The 15,742-nt window shown below is 40.7% G+C and overlaps 1 long non-coding RNA gene across 2 annotated transcripts in view; it reads right to left on the bottom strand.

The window, feature by feature from the left end:
- The window catches only part of LOC139749547 (uncharacterized), a 458,205-nt gene that overhangs the window by 6,135 nt on the left and 436,328 nt on the right, over positions 1-15,742 (bottom strand). For both annotated transcript variants that reach the window (XR_011712988.1, XR_011712987.1), the window contains 2 exons: positions 14,751-14,795; positions 1,878-2,016 (listed from right to left, as the gene is read on the bottom strand). This is a non-coding gene — a long non-coding RNA (uncharacterized lncRNA). The remainder of the gene's footprint in view (positions 1-1,877; positions 2,017-14,750; positions 14,796-15,742) is intronic.

The raw sequence follows: 15,742 nt of genomic DNA, 5'->3' as shown, positions 1-15,742 counted from the left end.
TATATACATACATGTCCACACATGCAAATATACATACCTATACATATATACACATGTACATAATTCATTTTCTTTCTTTTCTTTTAAACTATTCGCCATTTCCCGCATTAGCGAGGTAATTCATACTATGCCTTTATTCATTCCCATCGCCACCCCACCACACATGAAATAACCCCCTCCCCCCTTATGTGCACGAGGAAGTCCTAGGAAAAGACAACAAAGGCCACATTCGTTCACATTCAGTCTCTAGCTGTCCTGTAATAATGCACCGAAACCACAGCTCCCTTTCCACATCCAGGCCCCACACAACTTTCCATGGTTTACCCCAGACGCTTCATATGCCCTGGTTCAATCCACTGATAGCACATCGACCCCGGTATACCATATTGTTCCAATTCACTCTATTCCTTGCACGCCTTTCACCCTCCTGCACGTTCAGGCCCCGATCACTCAAAATCTTTTTCACTCCATCTTTCCACCTCCAATTTGGTCTCCCACTTCTCCTCGTTCCCTCCACCTCAGACACACATATCCTCTTGGTCAATCTTTCCTCATTCATTCTCTCCATGTGACCAAACCATTTCAAAACCCTCTTCTGCTCTCTCATCCACACTCTTTTTATTACCACACATCTCTCTTACCCTATTATTACTTACTCGATCAAACCACATATTGTCCTCAAACATCTCATTTCCAGCACATCCACCCTCCTCTGCACAACTCTATCTATAGCCCACGCCTTGCAACCACATAACATTGTTGGAACCACTATTCTTTCAAACATACCCATTTTTGCTTTCCGAGATAATGTTCTCGACTTTCACACATGCTTCAACGCTCCCACAACTTTTGCCCCCTCCCCCACCATATGATTCACTTCCGCTTCCATCAGCTGCCAAGTCCACTCCTAGATATCTCAAACACTTCACTTTCTCCAGTTTTTCTCCAATCAAACTTACCTCCCAACTGACTTGACCTTCAACTCTACCTTACCCAATAACCTTGCTCTTATTCACATTTACTCTTAACTTTCTTCTTTCACACACTTTACCAAACTCAGTCACCAGCTTCTGCAGTTTCTCACACGAATCTGCCACCAGCGCTGTATCATCAGCGAACAACAACTGACTCACTTCCCAAGCTCTCGCACCCACAACAGACTGCATACTTGCCCCTCTTTCCAAAACTCTTGCATTCACCTCCCTAACAACTCCACCCATAAACAAATTAAACAACCATGGAGACATCACACACCCCTGCCGCAAACCTACATTCACTGAGAACCAATCACTTTCCTCTCTTCCTACACGTACACATGCCTTACATCCTTAATAAAAACTTTTCACTGCTTCTAACAACTTGCCTCCCACACCATATATTCTTAATACCTTCCACAGAGCATCTCTATCAACTCTATCGTATGCCTTCTCCAGATCCATAAATGCTACATACAAATCCATTTGCTTTTCTAAGTATTTCTCACATACATTCATCAAAGCAAACACCTGGTCCACACATCCTCTACCACTTCTGAAACCACACTGCTCTTCCCCAATCTGTACATGCCTTCACCCTCTCAATCAATACCCTCCCATATAATTTACCAGGAATACTCAACAAACTTATACCTCTGTAATTTGACCATTCACTTTTATCCCCTTTGCCTTTGTACAGTGGCACTATGCACACATTCCGCCAATCCTCAGGCACCTCACCATGAGTCATACATACATTAAATAACCTTACCAACCAGTCAACAATACAGTCACCGTCTTTTTTAATAAATTCCACTGCAATACCATCCATACCATACCATTCTGATCAATTAAATTTTAGATTCAAACCCTTTTTAACCAACAGACCAAAAAAAAGCATACCTGGAGCTTATCAACATTTCGGCTGTCGAAGGAACGATGCTGGCTTTCCCTTTGCCAATGACGCCACTTATTCCACAGTGCTAAATCTGCATTGCTTCCTTGATTGGAGGACATGAATTATAGGTGTGACTATGCCATTCTGAAAGATAACATATGTACAGTAAACTAGAGAGGTACAACATACCCATAAATTCAACTCTATTATCACCAACACAGAAACATAGGTATGATTGGTTTTTTTTAAGTTGGAGGCTCCAGTCATGGATAAAAGTCCACATCAAGGTTGAGCCTTAATTGAAATATATAAGAGGTTAATGAAAGGGAACAAGAAGAGACAAGAGAAAATATTTACAAATTTTAAAATGTGCCAGGCCACAGTTGCTGAGAAAGTCATAACAGGGTAGAGTGTCAAAGTTAATGAGGTGTTGGGAAAACAAAGTTATCAAAACAGCCCATCTTTGAGTTGCCATGAACCTTACAGTAATCACAGCGTGCAGCAACTTGATGAGTATTGCGTGGCCTAGATAGTGGTGAAGGCAGACAAGCAGCCAATTCTTGTGAGCAAGAAGAGGGGAAAGTGAATGAGCATTTCAGAACAGATCAAGCAGCTTAAGTTTTGAAGTTAGCCTCGGAGAGCTTATAAGCTAAGTTGGATCACTTTCAACTTGACTCTGTTAAGCAAGGATGCAGAGCCAGAACCACCCAGGATGTGAGATCAGTACTCCGTACAAGGATAGATCAATCCTCTGCGTAAACAGAGCAAAAGTTCAAAATAAAAGAAAGTTCAACATATAAACAAGACTCCCAGTTTCTTAAGATGCAGACTTAGCTATTTCTGTGATCCCGGGTTTCCAATATTCAGTGGATGTTACAGTAATACCAAGTATGTTTATTGAGTCTAGGAGAAATTACAGAACCACCAGAGGAGAGGGGATAGTTGTGTGGAATTTTTGATAAAGAGATGGGTAGAAACTGGGTCTTGAGGCATTAATCTTATTCATATTTTGTCTACCCCATTGACATATCCTGTCCAAGTCTGGATTACTGAGGAAGTGTGTTGAGATGAGATGCAGACCGAGTGAAAGAAGGAGCAGAGTTGAAGGGTGTGGAGGAATGCAGTGTTCAGTCATCAACATATGAGTGCATTTGGTTATTTGTGGAGGAAAGATCTTTGATAAAAAGTGTAGGAGACAGGACAGAACCTTGAAGGACACCACTCTTGATGGAAAAGGGGGAGAGTCTGATCCATCAACAACAACAGAGATAAATAAGCCTGAGAGGAAGCTAGATATGAAGGAGTAAAGTGAGGGAAGGAAGCCAAAAGAGGGGAGTTTAGAGATGAAATCCTAATTGCACACATCAAAAGTTTTGGATTTGTCAAGGGCACTTACATAAGATTCACCAAAATCTTTCTGGGATGAACACTGGACATAAGATGAGAAAGAGTACCACCAGTAGGTCTCACCTTACTGAAACCATACTTGTGATCTTAGAAATGGATGCGAGATTCACAATGTCTTAGAGTGTGGAAGTTAGAGAGAGATTCAAACACTTTGGAGACGGAAGATGTTGGAGCAAAAGGGTGATAGTTAGAAGGGTTAGAACAGTCACCCTTCTTAGGAATAAGATGTACCAATACATGCCTCTAAGAAGAAGTTATTTATTTATTTCATTTTATTTTGCTTTGTCGCTGTCTCCTGCGTTTGCGAGGTAGTGCAAGGAAACATACGAAAGAGTGGCCCAACCCACCCACATACACATGTATATACATACACGTCCACACACGCAAATATACATACCTATACATCTCAATGTATAAATATATATACACACAGACATATACATATATACACATGTACATAATTCATACTGTCTGCCTTTATTCATTCCCATCACCACCTCACCACACATTGAATAACAACCCCCTCCCCCCTCATGTGTGCGAGGTAGCGCTAGGAAAAGAAAACAAAGGCCCCATTCGTTCACACTCAGTCTCTAGCTGTCATGTAATAATGCACCAAACCACAGCTCCCTTTCCACATTCAGGCCCCACAGAACTTTCCATGGTTTACCCCAGACGCTTCACATGCCCTGGTTCAATCCACTGACAGCACGTTGACCCCGGTATACCACATCGTTCCAATTCACTCTATTCCTTTCACCCTCCTGCATGTTCAGGCCCCGATCACTCAAAATCTTTTTCACTCCATCTTTCCACCTCCAATTTAGTCTCCCACTTCTCCTCGTTCCCTCCACCTCTGACACATATATCCTCTTGGTCAATCTTTCCTCACTCATTCTCTCCATGTGACCAAACCATTTCAAAACATCCTCTTCTGCTTTCTCAACCACACTTTTTATTACCACAAATCTCTCTTACCCTTACATTACTTACTTGATCAAACCACCTCACACCGCATATTGTCCTCAAACATCTCATTTCCAGCACAGCCACCCTCCTGCGCACAACTCTATTCATAGCCCACGCCTCGCAACCATACAACATTGTTGGAACCACTATTCCTTCAAAAATACCCATTTTTGCTTTCCGAGATAATGTTCTCGACTCCCACACAAACTTCAAGGCTCCCAGAATTTTCGCCCCCTTCCCCACCCTGTGATTCACTACCGCTTCCATGGTTCCATCCGCTGCCAAATCCACTCCCAGATATCTAAAACACTTCACTTCCTCCACTTTTTCTCCATTCAAACTTACCTCCCAATTGACTTGACCCTCTCACCCCTACTGTATCTAATAACCTTGCTCCTATTCACATTTACTCTCAACTTTCTTCTTTCACACACTTTACCAAACTAAGTCACCAGCTTCTGCAGTTTCTCACATGAATCAGCCACCAGCGCTGTATCATCAGCGAACAACAACTGACTCACTTCCCAGGCTCTCTCATCCACAACAGACTGCATACTTGCCCCTCTTTCCAAAACTCTTGCATTCACCTCCCTAACAACCCCATCTATAAACAAATTAAACAACCATGGAGACATCACACACCCCTGCCGCAAACCTACATTCACCGAGAGCCAATCACTTTCCTCTCTTCCTACACGTACACATGCCTTACATCCTCGATAAAAACTTTTCACTGCTTCTAAAAACTTGCCTCCCACACCATATATTCTTAATACCTTCCACAGAGCATCTCTATCAACCCTATCATATGCCTTCTCCAGATCCATAAATGCTACATACAAATCCATTTGCTTTTCTAAGTATTTCTCACATAAATTCTTCACAGCAAACACCTGATCCAAACATCCTCTACCACTTCTGAAACCACACTGCTCTTCCCGAATCTGATGCTCTGTACATCTCTTCACCCTCTCAATCAATACCCTCCCATATAATTTCCCAGGAATACTCAACAAACTTATACCTCTGTAATTTGAGCACTCACTCTTATCCCCTTTGCCTTTGTACAATGGCGCAATGCAAGCATTCCGCCAATCCTCAGGCACCTCACCATGAATCATACATACATTAAATAACCTTACCAACCAATCAACAATACAGTCATCCCCTTTTTTAATAAATTCCACTGCAATACTATCTAAACTCGCTTCCTTGCCGGCTTTCATCTTCCGCAATGCTTTTATTACCTCTTCTCTGTTTACCAGATCATTTTCCCTAACCCTCTCAATTTGCACACCGCCTCGACCAAAGCACCCTATATCTGCCACTCTATCATCAAACACATTCAACAAACCTTCAAAATACTCACTCCATCTCCTTCTCACATCACCACTACTTGTTATCACCTCCCCATTAGCCCCCTTCACTGAAGTTCCCATTTGCTCCCTTGTCTTATGCACTTTATTTACCTCCTTCCAGAACATCTTTTTATTCTCCCGAAAATTTAATGATACTCTCTCACCCCATCTCTCATTTGCCCTCTTTTTCACCTCTTGCACCTTTCTCTTGACCTCCTGCCTCTTTCTTTTATACATCTCCCACTCATTTGCATTATTTCCCAGCAAAAATCATCCAAATGCCTCTCTCTTCTCTTTCACTAATAATCTTACTTCTTCATCCCACCACTCACTACCCTTTCTAGTCTGCCCACCTCCCACGCTTCTCATGCCACAAGCATCTTTTGCGCAAGCCATCAATGCTTCCCTAAATACATCCCATTCCCTCCCCACTCCCCTTACCTCCTTAGTTCTCACCTTTTTCCATTCTGTGCTCAGTCTCTCCTGGTATTTCCTCACACAAGTCTCCTTCCCAAGCTCACTTACTCTCACCACTCGCTTCACCCCAACATTCTCTCTTCTTTTCTGAAAACCTCTAAAAATCTTCACCTTTGCCTCCACAAGATAGTGATCAGACATCCCTCCAGTTGCATCAGCACATTAACATCCAAAAGCCTCTCTTTCACGCGCCTATCAATTAACATGTAATCCAATAACGCTCTCTGGCCATCTCTCCTACGTACATACGTATACTTATGTATATCTCTTTTTAAACCAGGTATTCCCAATCACCAGTCCTTTTTCAGCACATAAATCTACAAGCTCTTCACCATTTCCATTTACAACACTGAACATCCCATGTATACCAATTATTCCCTCAACTGCCACATTACTCACCTTTGCATTCAAATCACCCATCACTATAACCCGGTCTCGTGCATCAAAACCACTAGCACACTCATTCAGCTGCTCCCAAAACACTTGCTCTCATGATCTTTCTTCTCATGCCCAGGTGCATATGCACCAATAATCACCCATCTCTCTCCATCAACTTTCAGTTTAACCCATATCAATCTAGAGTTTACTTTCTTTCACTCTATCACATACTCCCACCACTCCTGTTTCAGGAGTGGTGCTGCTACTTCCCTTGCTCTTGTCCTCTCACTAACCCCTGACTTTATTCCCAAGACATTCCTAAACCACTCTTCCCCTTTACCCTTGAGCTTCGTTTCACTCAGAGCCAAAACATCCAGGTTCCTTTCCTCAAACATACTACCTATCTCTCCTTTTTTCTCATCTTGGTTACATCCACACACATTTAGACACCCCAATCTGAGCCTTCAAGAAGGATGAGCACTCCCCACGTGACTCCTTCTACTGTTTCCCCTTTTAGAAAGTTAAAATACAAGGAGGGGAGGGTTTCTAGCCCCTCGCTCCCGTCCCCTTTAGTCGCCTTCTACGACACGTGGGGAATGCGTGGGAAGTATTCTTTCTCTCCCATCCCCAGGGATAAAGAAGAAGTTATGATTTTTAAAATGAAACGGAACAGGCGAGCAAGCACAGGTGTAAGATCAGAGACACTCTTTCAGTACATAGAGATGGATGCCATCAGGACCATAAGCCTTGCTTGTGTCCAGACAAAGAACTTTTTGAACATTGGTAAATAGATTACCTGAAGGGGCATAGGATCAGTAAGAGGAGCATCTGAGGGTGAAGGAATGTCAGAGTCATGTATGGTAGTGTTAAAGAAGAAACGAAAACCAAAGAGAGAGAGTTGCTTTGTCTATGAGAAAGACAGAAGGGAAAAGTGAAGGAGTCATAAGCAATGCCCTTAGCTATAGGTCTGAAATATTTGTCACTGGATGAAAAGGAGAGATTATTAAACTTAAACTCCCTTTGAATAAAGGAACACTGCCTCATGGATAATGTAACTGCAATGATAAACGCTGATTGGGAGTCTGAGGAAGTAATGCTTTTCCAAGCACAATATGCTGATCCCTTGCTTGAGTGCCCTCAAAACAGGAAGAGTTAAATCATGGATAAGAAGAAAAGGCCCTCTTGGGGAAGAGGGTATAGATGCTTCCATTCCTCTAACAAAACCTCGCTGTAAAATTACTTGAGACAGAAGCATCACCACATAAGAGAGAGTAATTCATCAGGGAAAGTCAGAAAAGAATTCTTGTCAGTTATTCAAGTCAGCTTTGCTGAGGTGACAATATTGTGTTTGGAAGGGGGTTCAGTGATGTTGAAATAGATACATTTATGAGACTGTGGGGGCATAATTTTGTAGATACAGCATGAAAGATTAGAGGTGAAAAAGATCCAGAATATTAGGAGAGTAGTCACAGTGGTTAGAAATATGGACTGGGTGAGAGATAATTTGCTTTGCATCAATGAGAGTGGAGAATTTAAGGACATAAACCCATGGCTGCAGCCATGAAGCCTCGGCCGAGTAAGCGGGTAGCCTTCCTGAACGTTCCAACAGAGATTCCCTCGACTGGCCAGGATTCCGACCCACCCGAGGAGCACCTACTGGAGGAGGAGCAGCCGCGTAGATTTCCCTGCAGATTCACCGTCATGAACGAGAAACTTATATGGTTCTGTTGTCTGTGCTGTACACTTTAAAGATCTGATTCCACGACTTGTATGTATTATGCATCTTGCCATGTCACAGGCTCTCTGCACACACAAGAGCTTTTTAAGTCATCAGAAGTGTCTTGCGCTGACATCCCAAGTCGTAGCCATCATGATACACGAACCTTTTTTTTTTTTTCTTTAAGAATATTCTCGTAAAGTGTTGACAAGGAGGAAATTTGAGGAGACAGAAAAAGAAGAAGAAGAAGGAAGGAGATAATGGAGAAAAGGAAATTGCCCATCGCTGACCAACACTTCCACTGGACCTCTATCATCACCTCGTTAAGATCATCGTGTGTCAAGACATCATATAAAGCGCCCCATCACAAACGGAACTACCTTGGCCCACCAGTGATGCTACTACGTTTGTGAATCGGGAACCATTGCAACACAAACCCCGCCAGGTGGTAGAGTTTCCCGCAGTGTATCGAGACAGACTTCCCCAGAACTTTTTTTTAAAGGGGAAGTAAATGTTTATAGTTGTGTTACTGGAGTGATAGTTTTCATACATGGTGTTTTGACAAGAAAATAGTGAAATTGGAGAAAAATGTAGCTTAGACATTGAAGCTTATTGATACAGTGGTTAAATTGATGAGAACTGCTATTGACGTTTGTGTAAATAAATTATACATTTCCTTTTTCCATAGCCAGAGGTTGAACCATTATGTGACATTCATTTTTTCATTCATTTCAAGCTAGAGGTTTCAGTTTTCTAAATTGTTTCTTACATTTTTCATATGTATATATATATATGTATGTGTGTGTGTGTGTATATGTGCGTATGTATGTGTATGTGGGTGTGTGTGTATGTGTATATATATGTGTATATTATCCCTGGGGATAGGGGTGAAAGAATACTTCCCACGTATTCCTCGCGTGTCGTAGACGACTAGAGGGGACGGGAGCGGGGGGCCAGAAATCCTCCCCTCCTTGTCTTAACTTTCTAAAATGGGAAACAGAAGGAGTCACGCGGGGAGTGCTCATCCTCCTCGAAGGCTCAGAGTGGGGTGCCTAAATGTGTGTGGATGTAACCAAGATTTGAAAAAAGGAGAGATAGGTAGTATGTTTGAGGAAAGGAACCTGGATGTTTTGGCTCTGAGTGAAACGAAGCTCAAGGGTAAAGGGGAAGAGTGGTTTGGGAATGTCTGGGGAGTAAAGTCAGGGGTTAGTGAGAGGACAAGAGCAAGGGAAGGAGTAGCAATACTCCTGAAACAGGAGTTGTGGGAGTATGTGATAGAATGTAAGAAAGTAAATTCTCGATTAATATGGGTAAAACTGAAAGTTGATGGAGAGGTGGGTGATTATTGGTGCATATGCACCTGGGCATGAGAAGAAAGATCATGAGAGGCAAGTGTTTTGGGAGCAGCTGAATGAGTGTGTTAGTGGTTTTGATGCACGAGACCGGGTTATAGTGATGGGTGATTTGAATGCAAAGGTGAGTAATGTGGCAGTTGAGGGAATAATTGGTATACATGGGGTGTTCAGTGTTGTAAATGGAAATGGTGAAGAGCTTGTGGATTTATGTGCTGAAAAAGGACTGATGATTGGGAATACCTGGTTTAAAAAGCGAGATATACATAAGTATACTTATGTAAGTAGGAGAGATGGCCAGAGAGCGTTATTGGATTACGTGTTAATTGACAGGCGTGCGAAAGGGAGACTTTTGGATGTTAATGTGCTGAGAGGTGCAACTGGAGGGATGTCTGATCATTATCTTGTGGAGGCTAAGGTGAAGATTTGTATGGGTTTTCAGAAAAGAAGAGTGAATGTTGGGGTGAAGAGGGTGGTGAGAGTAAGTGAGCTTGGGAAGGAGACCTGTGTGAGGAAGTACCAGGAGAGACTGAGTACAGAATGGAAAAAGGTGAGAACAATGGAAGTAAGGGCAGTGGGGGAGAAATGGGATGTATTTAGGGAATCAGTGATGGATTGCGCAAAAGATGCTTGTGGCATGAGAAGAGTGGGAGGTGGGTTGATTAGAAAGGGTAGTGAGTGGTGGGATGAAGAAGTAAGAGTGTTAGTGAAAGAGAAGAGAGAGGCATTTGGACGATTTTTGCAGGGAAAAAAATGCAATTGAGTGGGAGATGTATAAAAGAAAGAGACAGGTCAAGAGAAAGGTGCAAGAGGTGAAAAAAAGGACAAATGAGAGTTGGGGTGAGAGAGTATCATTAAATTTTAGGGAGAATAAAAAGATGTTCTGGAAGGAGGTAAATAAAGTGTGTAAGACAAGGGAGCAAATGGGAACTTCAGTGAGGGGCGCAAATGGGGAGCTGATAACAAGTAGTGGTGATGTGAGAAGGAGATGGAGTGAGTATTTGGAAGGTTTGTTGAATGTGTTTGATGATAGAGTGGCAGATATAGGGTGTTTTGGTCGAGGTGGTGTGCAAAGTGAGAGGGTTAGGGAAAATGATTTGGTAAACAGAGAAGAGGTAGTGAAAGCTTTGCGGAAGATGAAAGCCGGCAAGGCAGCAGGTTTGGATGGTATTGCAGTGGAATTTATTAAAAAAGGGGGTGACTGTATTGTTGACTGGTTGGTAAGGTTATTTAATGTATGTATGACTCATGGTGAGGTGCCTGAGGATTGGCGGAATGCGTGCATAGTGCCATTGTACAAAGGCAAAGGGGATAAGAGTGAGTGCTCAAATTACAGAGGTATAAGTTTGTTGAGTATTCCTGGTAAATTATATGGGAGGGTATTGATTGAGAGGGTGAAGGCATGTACAGAGCATCAGATTGGGGAAGAGCAGTGTGGTTTCAGAAGTGGTAGAGGATGTGTGGATCAGGTGTTTGCTTTGAAGAATGTATGTGAGAAATACTTAGAAAAGCAAATGGATTTGTATGTAGCATTTATGGATCTGGAGAAGGCATATGATAGAGTTGATAGAGATGCTCTGTGGAAGGTATTAAGAATATATGGTGTGGGAGGCAAGTTGTTAGAAGCAGTGAAAAGTTTTTATCGAGGATGTAAGGCATGTGTACGTGTAGGAAGAGAGGAAAGTGATTGGTTCTCAGTGAATGTAGGTTTGCAGCAGGGGTGTGTGATGTCTCCATGGTTGTTTAATTTGTTTATGGATGGGGTTGTTAGGGAGGTAAATGCAAGAGTTTTGGAAAGAGGGGCAAGTATGAAGTCTGTTGGGGATGAGAGAGCTTGGGAAGTGAGTCAGTTGTTGTTCGCTGATGATACAGCACTGGTGGCTGATTCATGTGAGAAACTACAGAAGCTGGTGACTGAGTTTGGTAAAGTGTGTGGAAGAAGAAAGTTAAGAGTAAATGTGAATAAGAGCAAGGTTATTAGGTACAGTAGGGTTGAGGGTCAAGTCAATTGGGAGGTGAGTTTGAATGGAGAAAAACTGGAGGAAGTGAAGTGTTTTAGATATCTGGGAGTGGATCTGGCAGCGGATGGAACCATGGAAGCGGAAGTGGATCATAGGGTGGGGGAGGGGGCGAAAATTCTGGGGGCCTTGAAGAATGTGTGGAAGTCGAGAACATTATCTCGGAAAGCAAAAATGGGTATGTTTGAAGGAATAGTGGTTCCAACAATGTTGTATGGTTGCGAGGCGTGGGCTATGGATAGAGTTGTGCGCAGGAGGATGGATGTGCTGGAAATGAGATGTCTGAGGACAATGTGTGGTGTGAGGTGGTTTGATCGAGTGAGTAACGTAAGGGTAAGAGAGATGTGTGGAAATAAAAAGAGCGTGGTTGAGAGAGCAGAAGAGGGTGTTTTGAAGTGGTTTGGGCACATGGAGAGAATGAGTGAGGAAAGATTGACCAAGAGGATATATGTGTCGGAGGTGGAGGGAACGAGGAGAAGAGGGAGACCAAATTGGAGGTGGAAAGATGGAGTGAAAAAGATTTTGTGGGATCGGGGCCTGAACATGCAGGAGGGTGAAAGGAGGGCAAGGAATAGAGTGAATTGGAGCGATGTGGTATACCGGGGTTGACGTGCTGTCAGTGGATTGAATCAAGGCATGTGAAGCGTCTGGGGTAAACCATGGAAAGCTGTGTAGGTATGTATATTTGCGTGTGTGGACGTATGTATATACATGTGTATGGGGGGGGTTGGGCCATTTCTTTCGTCTGTTTCCTTGCGCTACCTCGCAAACGCGGGAGACAGCGACAAAGTATAATAAAAAAATAATAAAACCCTCCCACACTCATTTCAACCCCAGATTTGTTTTCAGCATGAAAATTATTCCTTATCCTGAGGTTTTCAAGCAAATCTATTACCCTCGGAAAAATACTAAAATGCTTCTATACTTGAAATAACACAGAAAATATCTCGTAATGCTTTCCGTGACACTAATAGGTACGCAATAAATATGAACTGAAAAATCACTGAAATTTCTAACAGCTTAACAATAAATTATTTACAGATCTTACTATCACTCAGTACATATTTAAATCACAGATTCAAATTCGCATGAAAAATAGTTCTTATACTAACATTTTCAGGCAAATCTATTGCCCTCAGAAAAATACCAAAAACCTTTTTGCTTCAGAATTGAAATATAACATTGAAATGCTTCTGTACTGAAATAATCAAAGAAAATATCTCATAATGCTTTCCCACTCCGATAGGTAACTAATAATTTTTTTTTTTTTTTTTGCTTTGTCGCTGTCTCCCGCGTTTGCGAGGTAGCGCAAGGAAACAGACGAAAGAAATGGCCCAACCCACCCCCATACACATGCCTTGATTCATCTAATAAATATTTTATATTTTATCTATTTTGCTTTGTCACTGTCTCCCGTGTTAGCGAGGTAGCGCAATGAAATACAAACCAAAAATTATTGAAATTCCTTATAGATTAACAATCAATTATTTACAGATCTTAATATCATCCAGTACATATTTAAATCATAGATTCGAATTCATCATTAAAATAGTTCTTACACTAAGGTTTTCGAGCAAATCAGAAAAATATCAAAAATTGCAGGTAACACTTCAAGGATGTAAGGTCATATGTACAAGTATGAAGAGAGGAGAGTGATTGGTTCTCAGTGAATGTCGGTTAGTGGCAAGGGTGGGTGATGTCCCCATGGTTAATTTGTATGTGGATGAGGTGGGTAGGGAGGGAAATGCAAGATTTTGGAGAAAGGGGCAAGTACGCAGTCTGCTGTGGATGAGAGAGCCTGGGAAGCTAGTCAGTTGTTGTTCAGTGATGACACAGTTCTAGTGGCTGATTTGGGTGAGAAACTGCAGAGGTTGGTGACTGAGTTTAGAAAAATGTGTGAAAGGAAAAAGTTGAGAGTAAACGTGAATAAGAGCAGGGTTATTAGGTGCAGTAGGGTTGAAGAAAAAGGTAATTGGGATGTAAGTCTGAATGGAGAAAAATTGGAGGAAGTGAAGTGTGAAGTGTTTTATATATCTGGGAGTGGACTTAGCTGCAGATGGAACCATGGAAGTAAAAGTGAGTCATAGGGGAGGGGAAGGGGTGAAGGTTCTGGAAGCAATGAGGAATTTGTGGAAGGAAAGAACGCTTTCTCAGAGAGTAAAAATGGGTATGTTAGAAGGAACAGTAGTTCTAACAATGTTATATGGTTGTGAGGCATGTGCTATCGAAAGGGTTGTATGGAGGAGGGTGAATGTGTTGGAAGTGAAATGTCTGAGGTGTGAGGTGCTTTGATCGGGTAAGTAATAAAAGGGTAAGAGAGTAGTGTGGAAATAAAAAGAGTGTGGTTGAGAGAGCAGGAGAGGGTGCATTGAAATGGTTTGGACATATGGAAAGAATGAGTGAGGAAAGATTGACAGAGAATAAATGTGTCAGAGGTGAAGGGAACAAGAAGTGGGAGATCAAATTGGAGGTGAAATGATGGAGTGATAAAGATTTTGAATGATCAGGGCCTGAACATACATAAGGTTGAGAGGATGCAAGGGATAGAGTGAACTGGAATGATGGAACTTCTGTACTCAAAATAATCACAGAAAATATCTTGCAATGCTCTCACACTCTGACAGATACCTAATGAATATGAACAGAAAAATCACTGAAATTTCTTATAGGTTAACAATCAATTAATTATTAACAGATCTTCATATCCCACAATACATATTTCAATCAGAAATTCAAATTCAGCATGAAAAATAGTTCTTATAATGTTTACAGGCAAACCTATTATCCTAAAAAAAGAAAAAAAAAATGCTTAGAAGCTTTTTTCCTTTAAAATTGAGAAATGACATAAAGAAACACTCCTGGACTTGAAATAATCACAAAAAATATCCCATTATACTCATCCAATGCGACAGACACCAAAAAATATGAAGCAAATAATCATGGAATCTAAAAGAGTAACAATTAATAGCTAATTTACGGCCTTACTCTCGATGAATTTATATTTCAACCCCAGATTCCATTAACCATGAAAAATATTCCTGATACTGAAGTTTTCATGCAAATCTATTTCAGAAAATTACCAAAAATTGCAAGTAATAGTTAGGGGACTTTTTCGTCAAAAAAATCTGTTTTAAAATTGAATTATGACATTTGAAATGCTTCTGTACTTGACATCTTCAAAAAAATATCATGTTTTACTTACCTAATTTGACAAACACTGGTAACATGAAGCAAATAACCATGGGATCTGAAAGAATAATTAATTACTCATTTACAGGCTTTAATATTAAATACATAAATATATGCTTCAACACAGACTCATATTCAGCATGATAAATATTTCTTATCCTGAGGAATTGCTTTAAAACTGAAATACGACAATGAAACGGTTCTATACTTGAAATAATCAAAGAAAATATCTTGTAATGCTTTCCCACTCCGAAAGATACCAAATAAATATGAACCAAAAAAAATCCCTGAAATTTCTAATAGATTAACACTCAAAGTATTTACAGATCTTAATATTCTCCACTATATATTTCAATCACAGATTCGAATTCAGCATGAAAAATAGTTCATATACTAATGTTTTCAGGTGAATCTATTACCCTCAGAAAAATACCAAAAAGTATGGGTATTATTAGTTCATGGAAATTTTTCGTTCAAAAACATTTTTCTTTTAAAACTGAAATATGACGTAAAGAAACGAAGCGCTTCTTTCTTGAAAAAATCATGAAAACTATCCCGCTATATTTACCCATTGTGAGATACCCAAGAAATGTGAAGCTAATAACCATGGGATCTTCTAAAGCAGTAACAATTAAATACTTATTAACAAGCATTAATATCCATGAATAAATACATCAACCCAAGACTCGAACAGAGAATGAAAAATATTCTTTATACTGAAGTTTTCACACACATTTATTATTCAGAGAAAATTACCAAAATTGGAGGGATATATTTTGCCCAAAAATCTTTTTCTTTTAAAACTGAAATGTGACATGTTGAAAAGTTTCTATACTCAAAATAATCACAGAAAATATCCCGTAATGTTTTCCCATTCTGATACCCAAAAAATACGAACTGAAAAATACCTGAAAATTTCTAAAAGGTTAACACTTCCTCCAGTTTTTCTACATTCATACTTAATTCCCAATACATTTTTTTTTTTTTTTTTTTTTTTATACTTTG

Source organism: Panulirus ornatus, chromosome 7 (assembly GCF_036320965.1).
Source record: "Panulirus ornatus isolate Po-2019 chromosome 7, ASM3632096v1, whole genome shotgun sequence".
Classification (NCBI taxonomy): Eukaryota; Metazoa; Arthropoda; class Malacostraca; order Decapoda; family Palinuridae; genus Panulirus; species Panulirus ornatus.
Note: the sequence above shows the minus strand (reverse complement) of the source record. Positions and strands in the feature narration are given on the sequence as shown.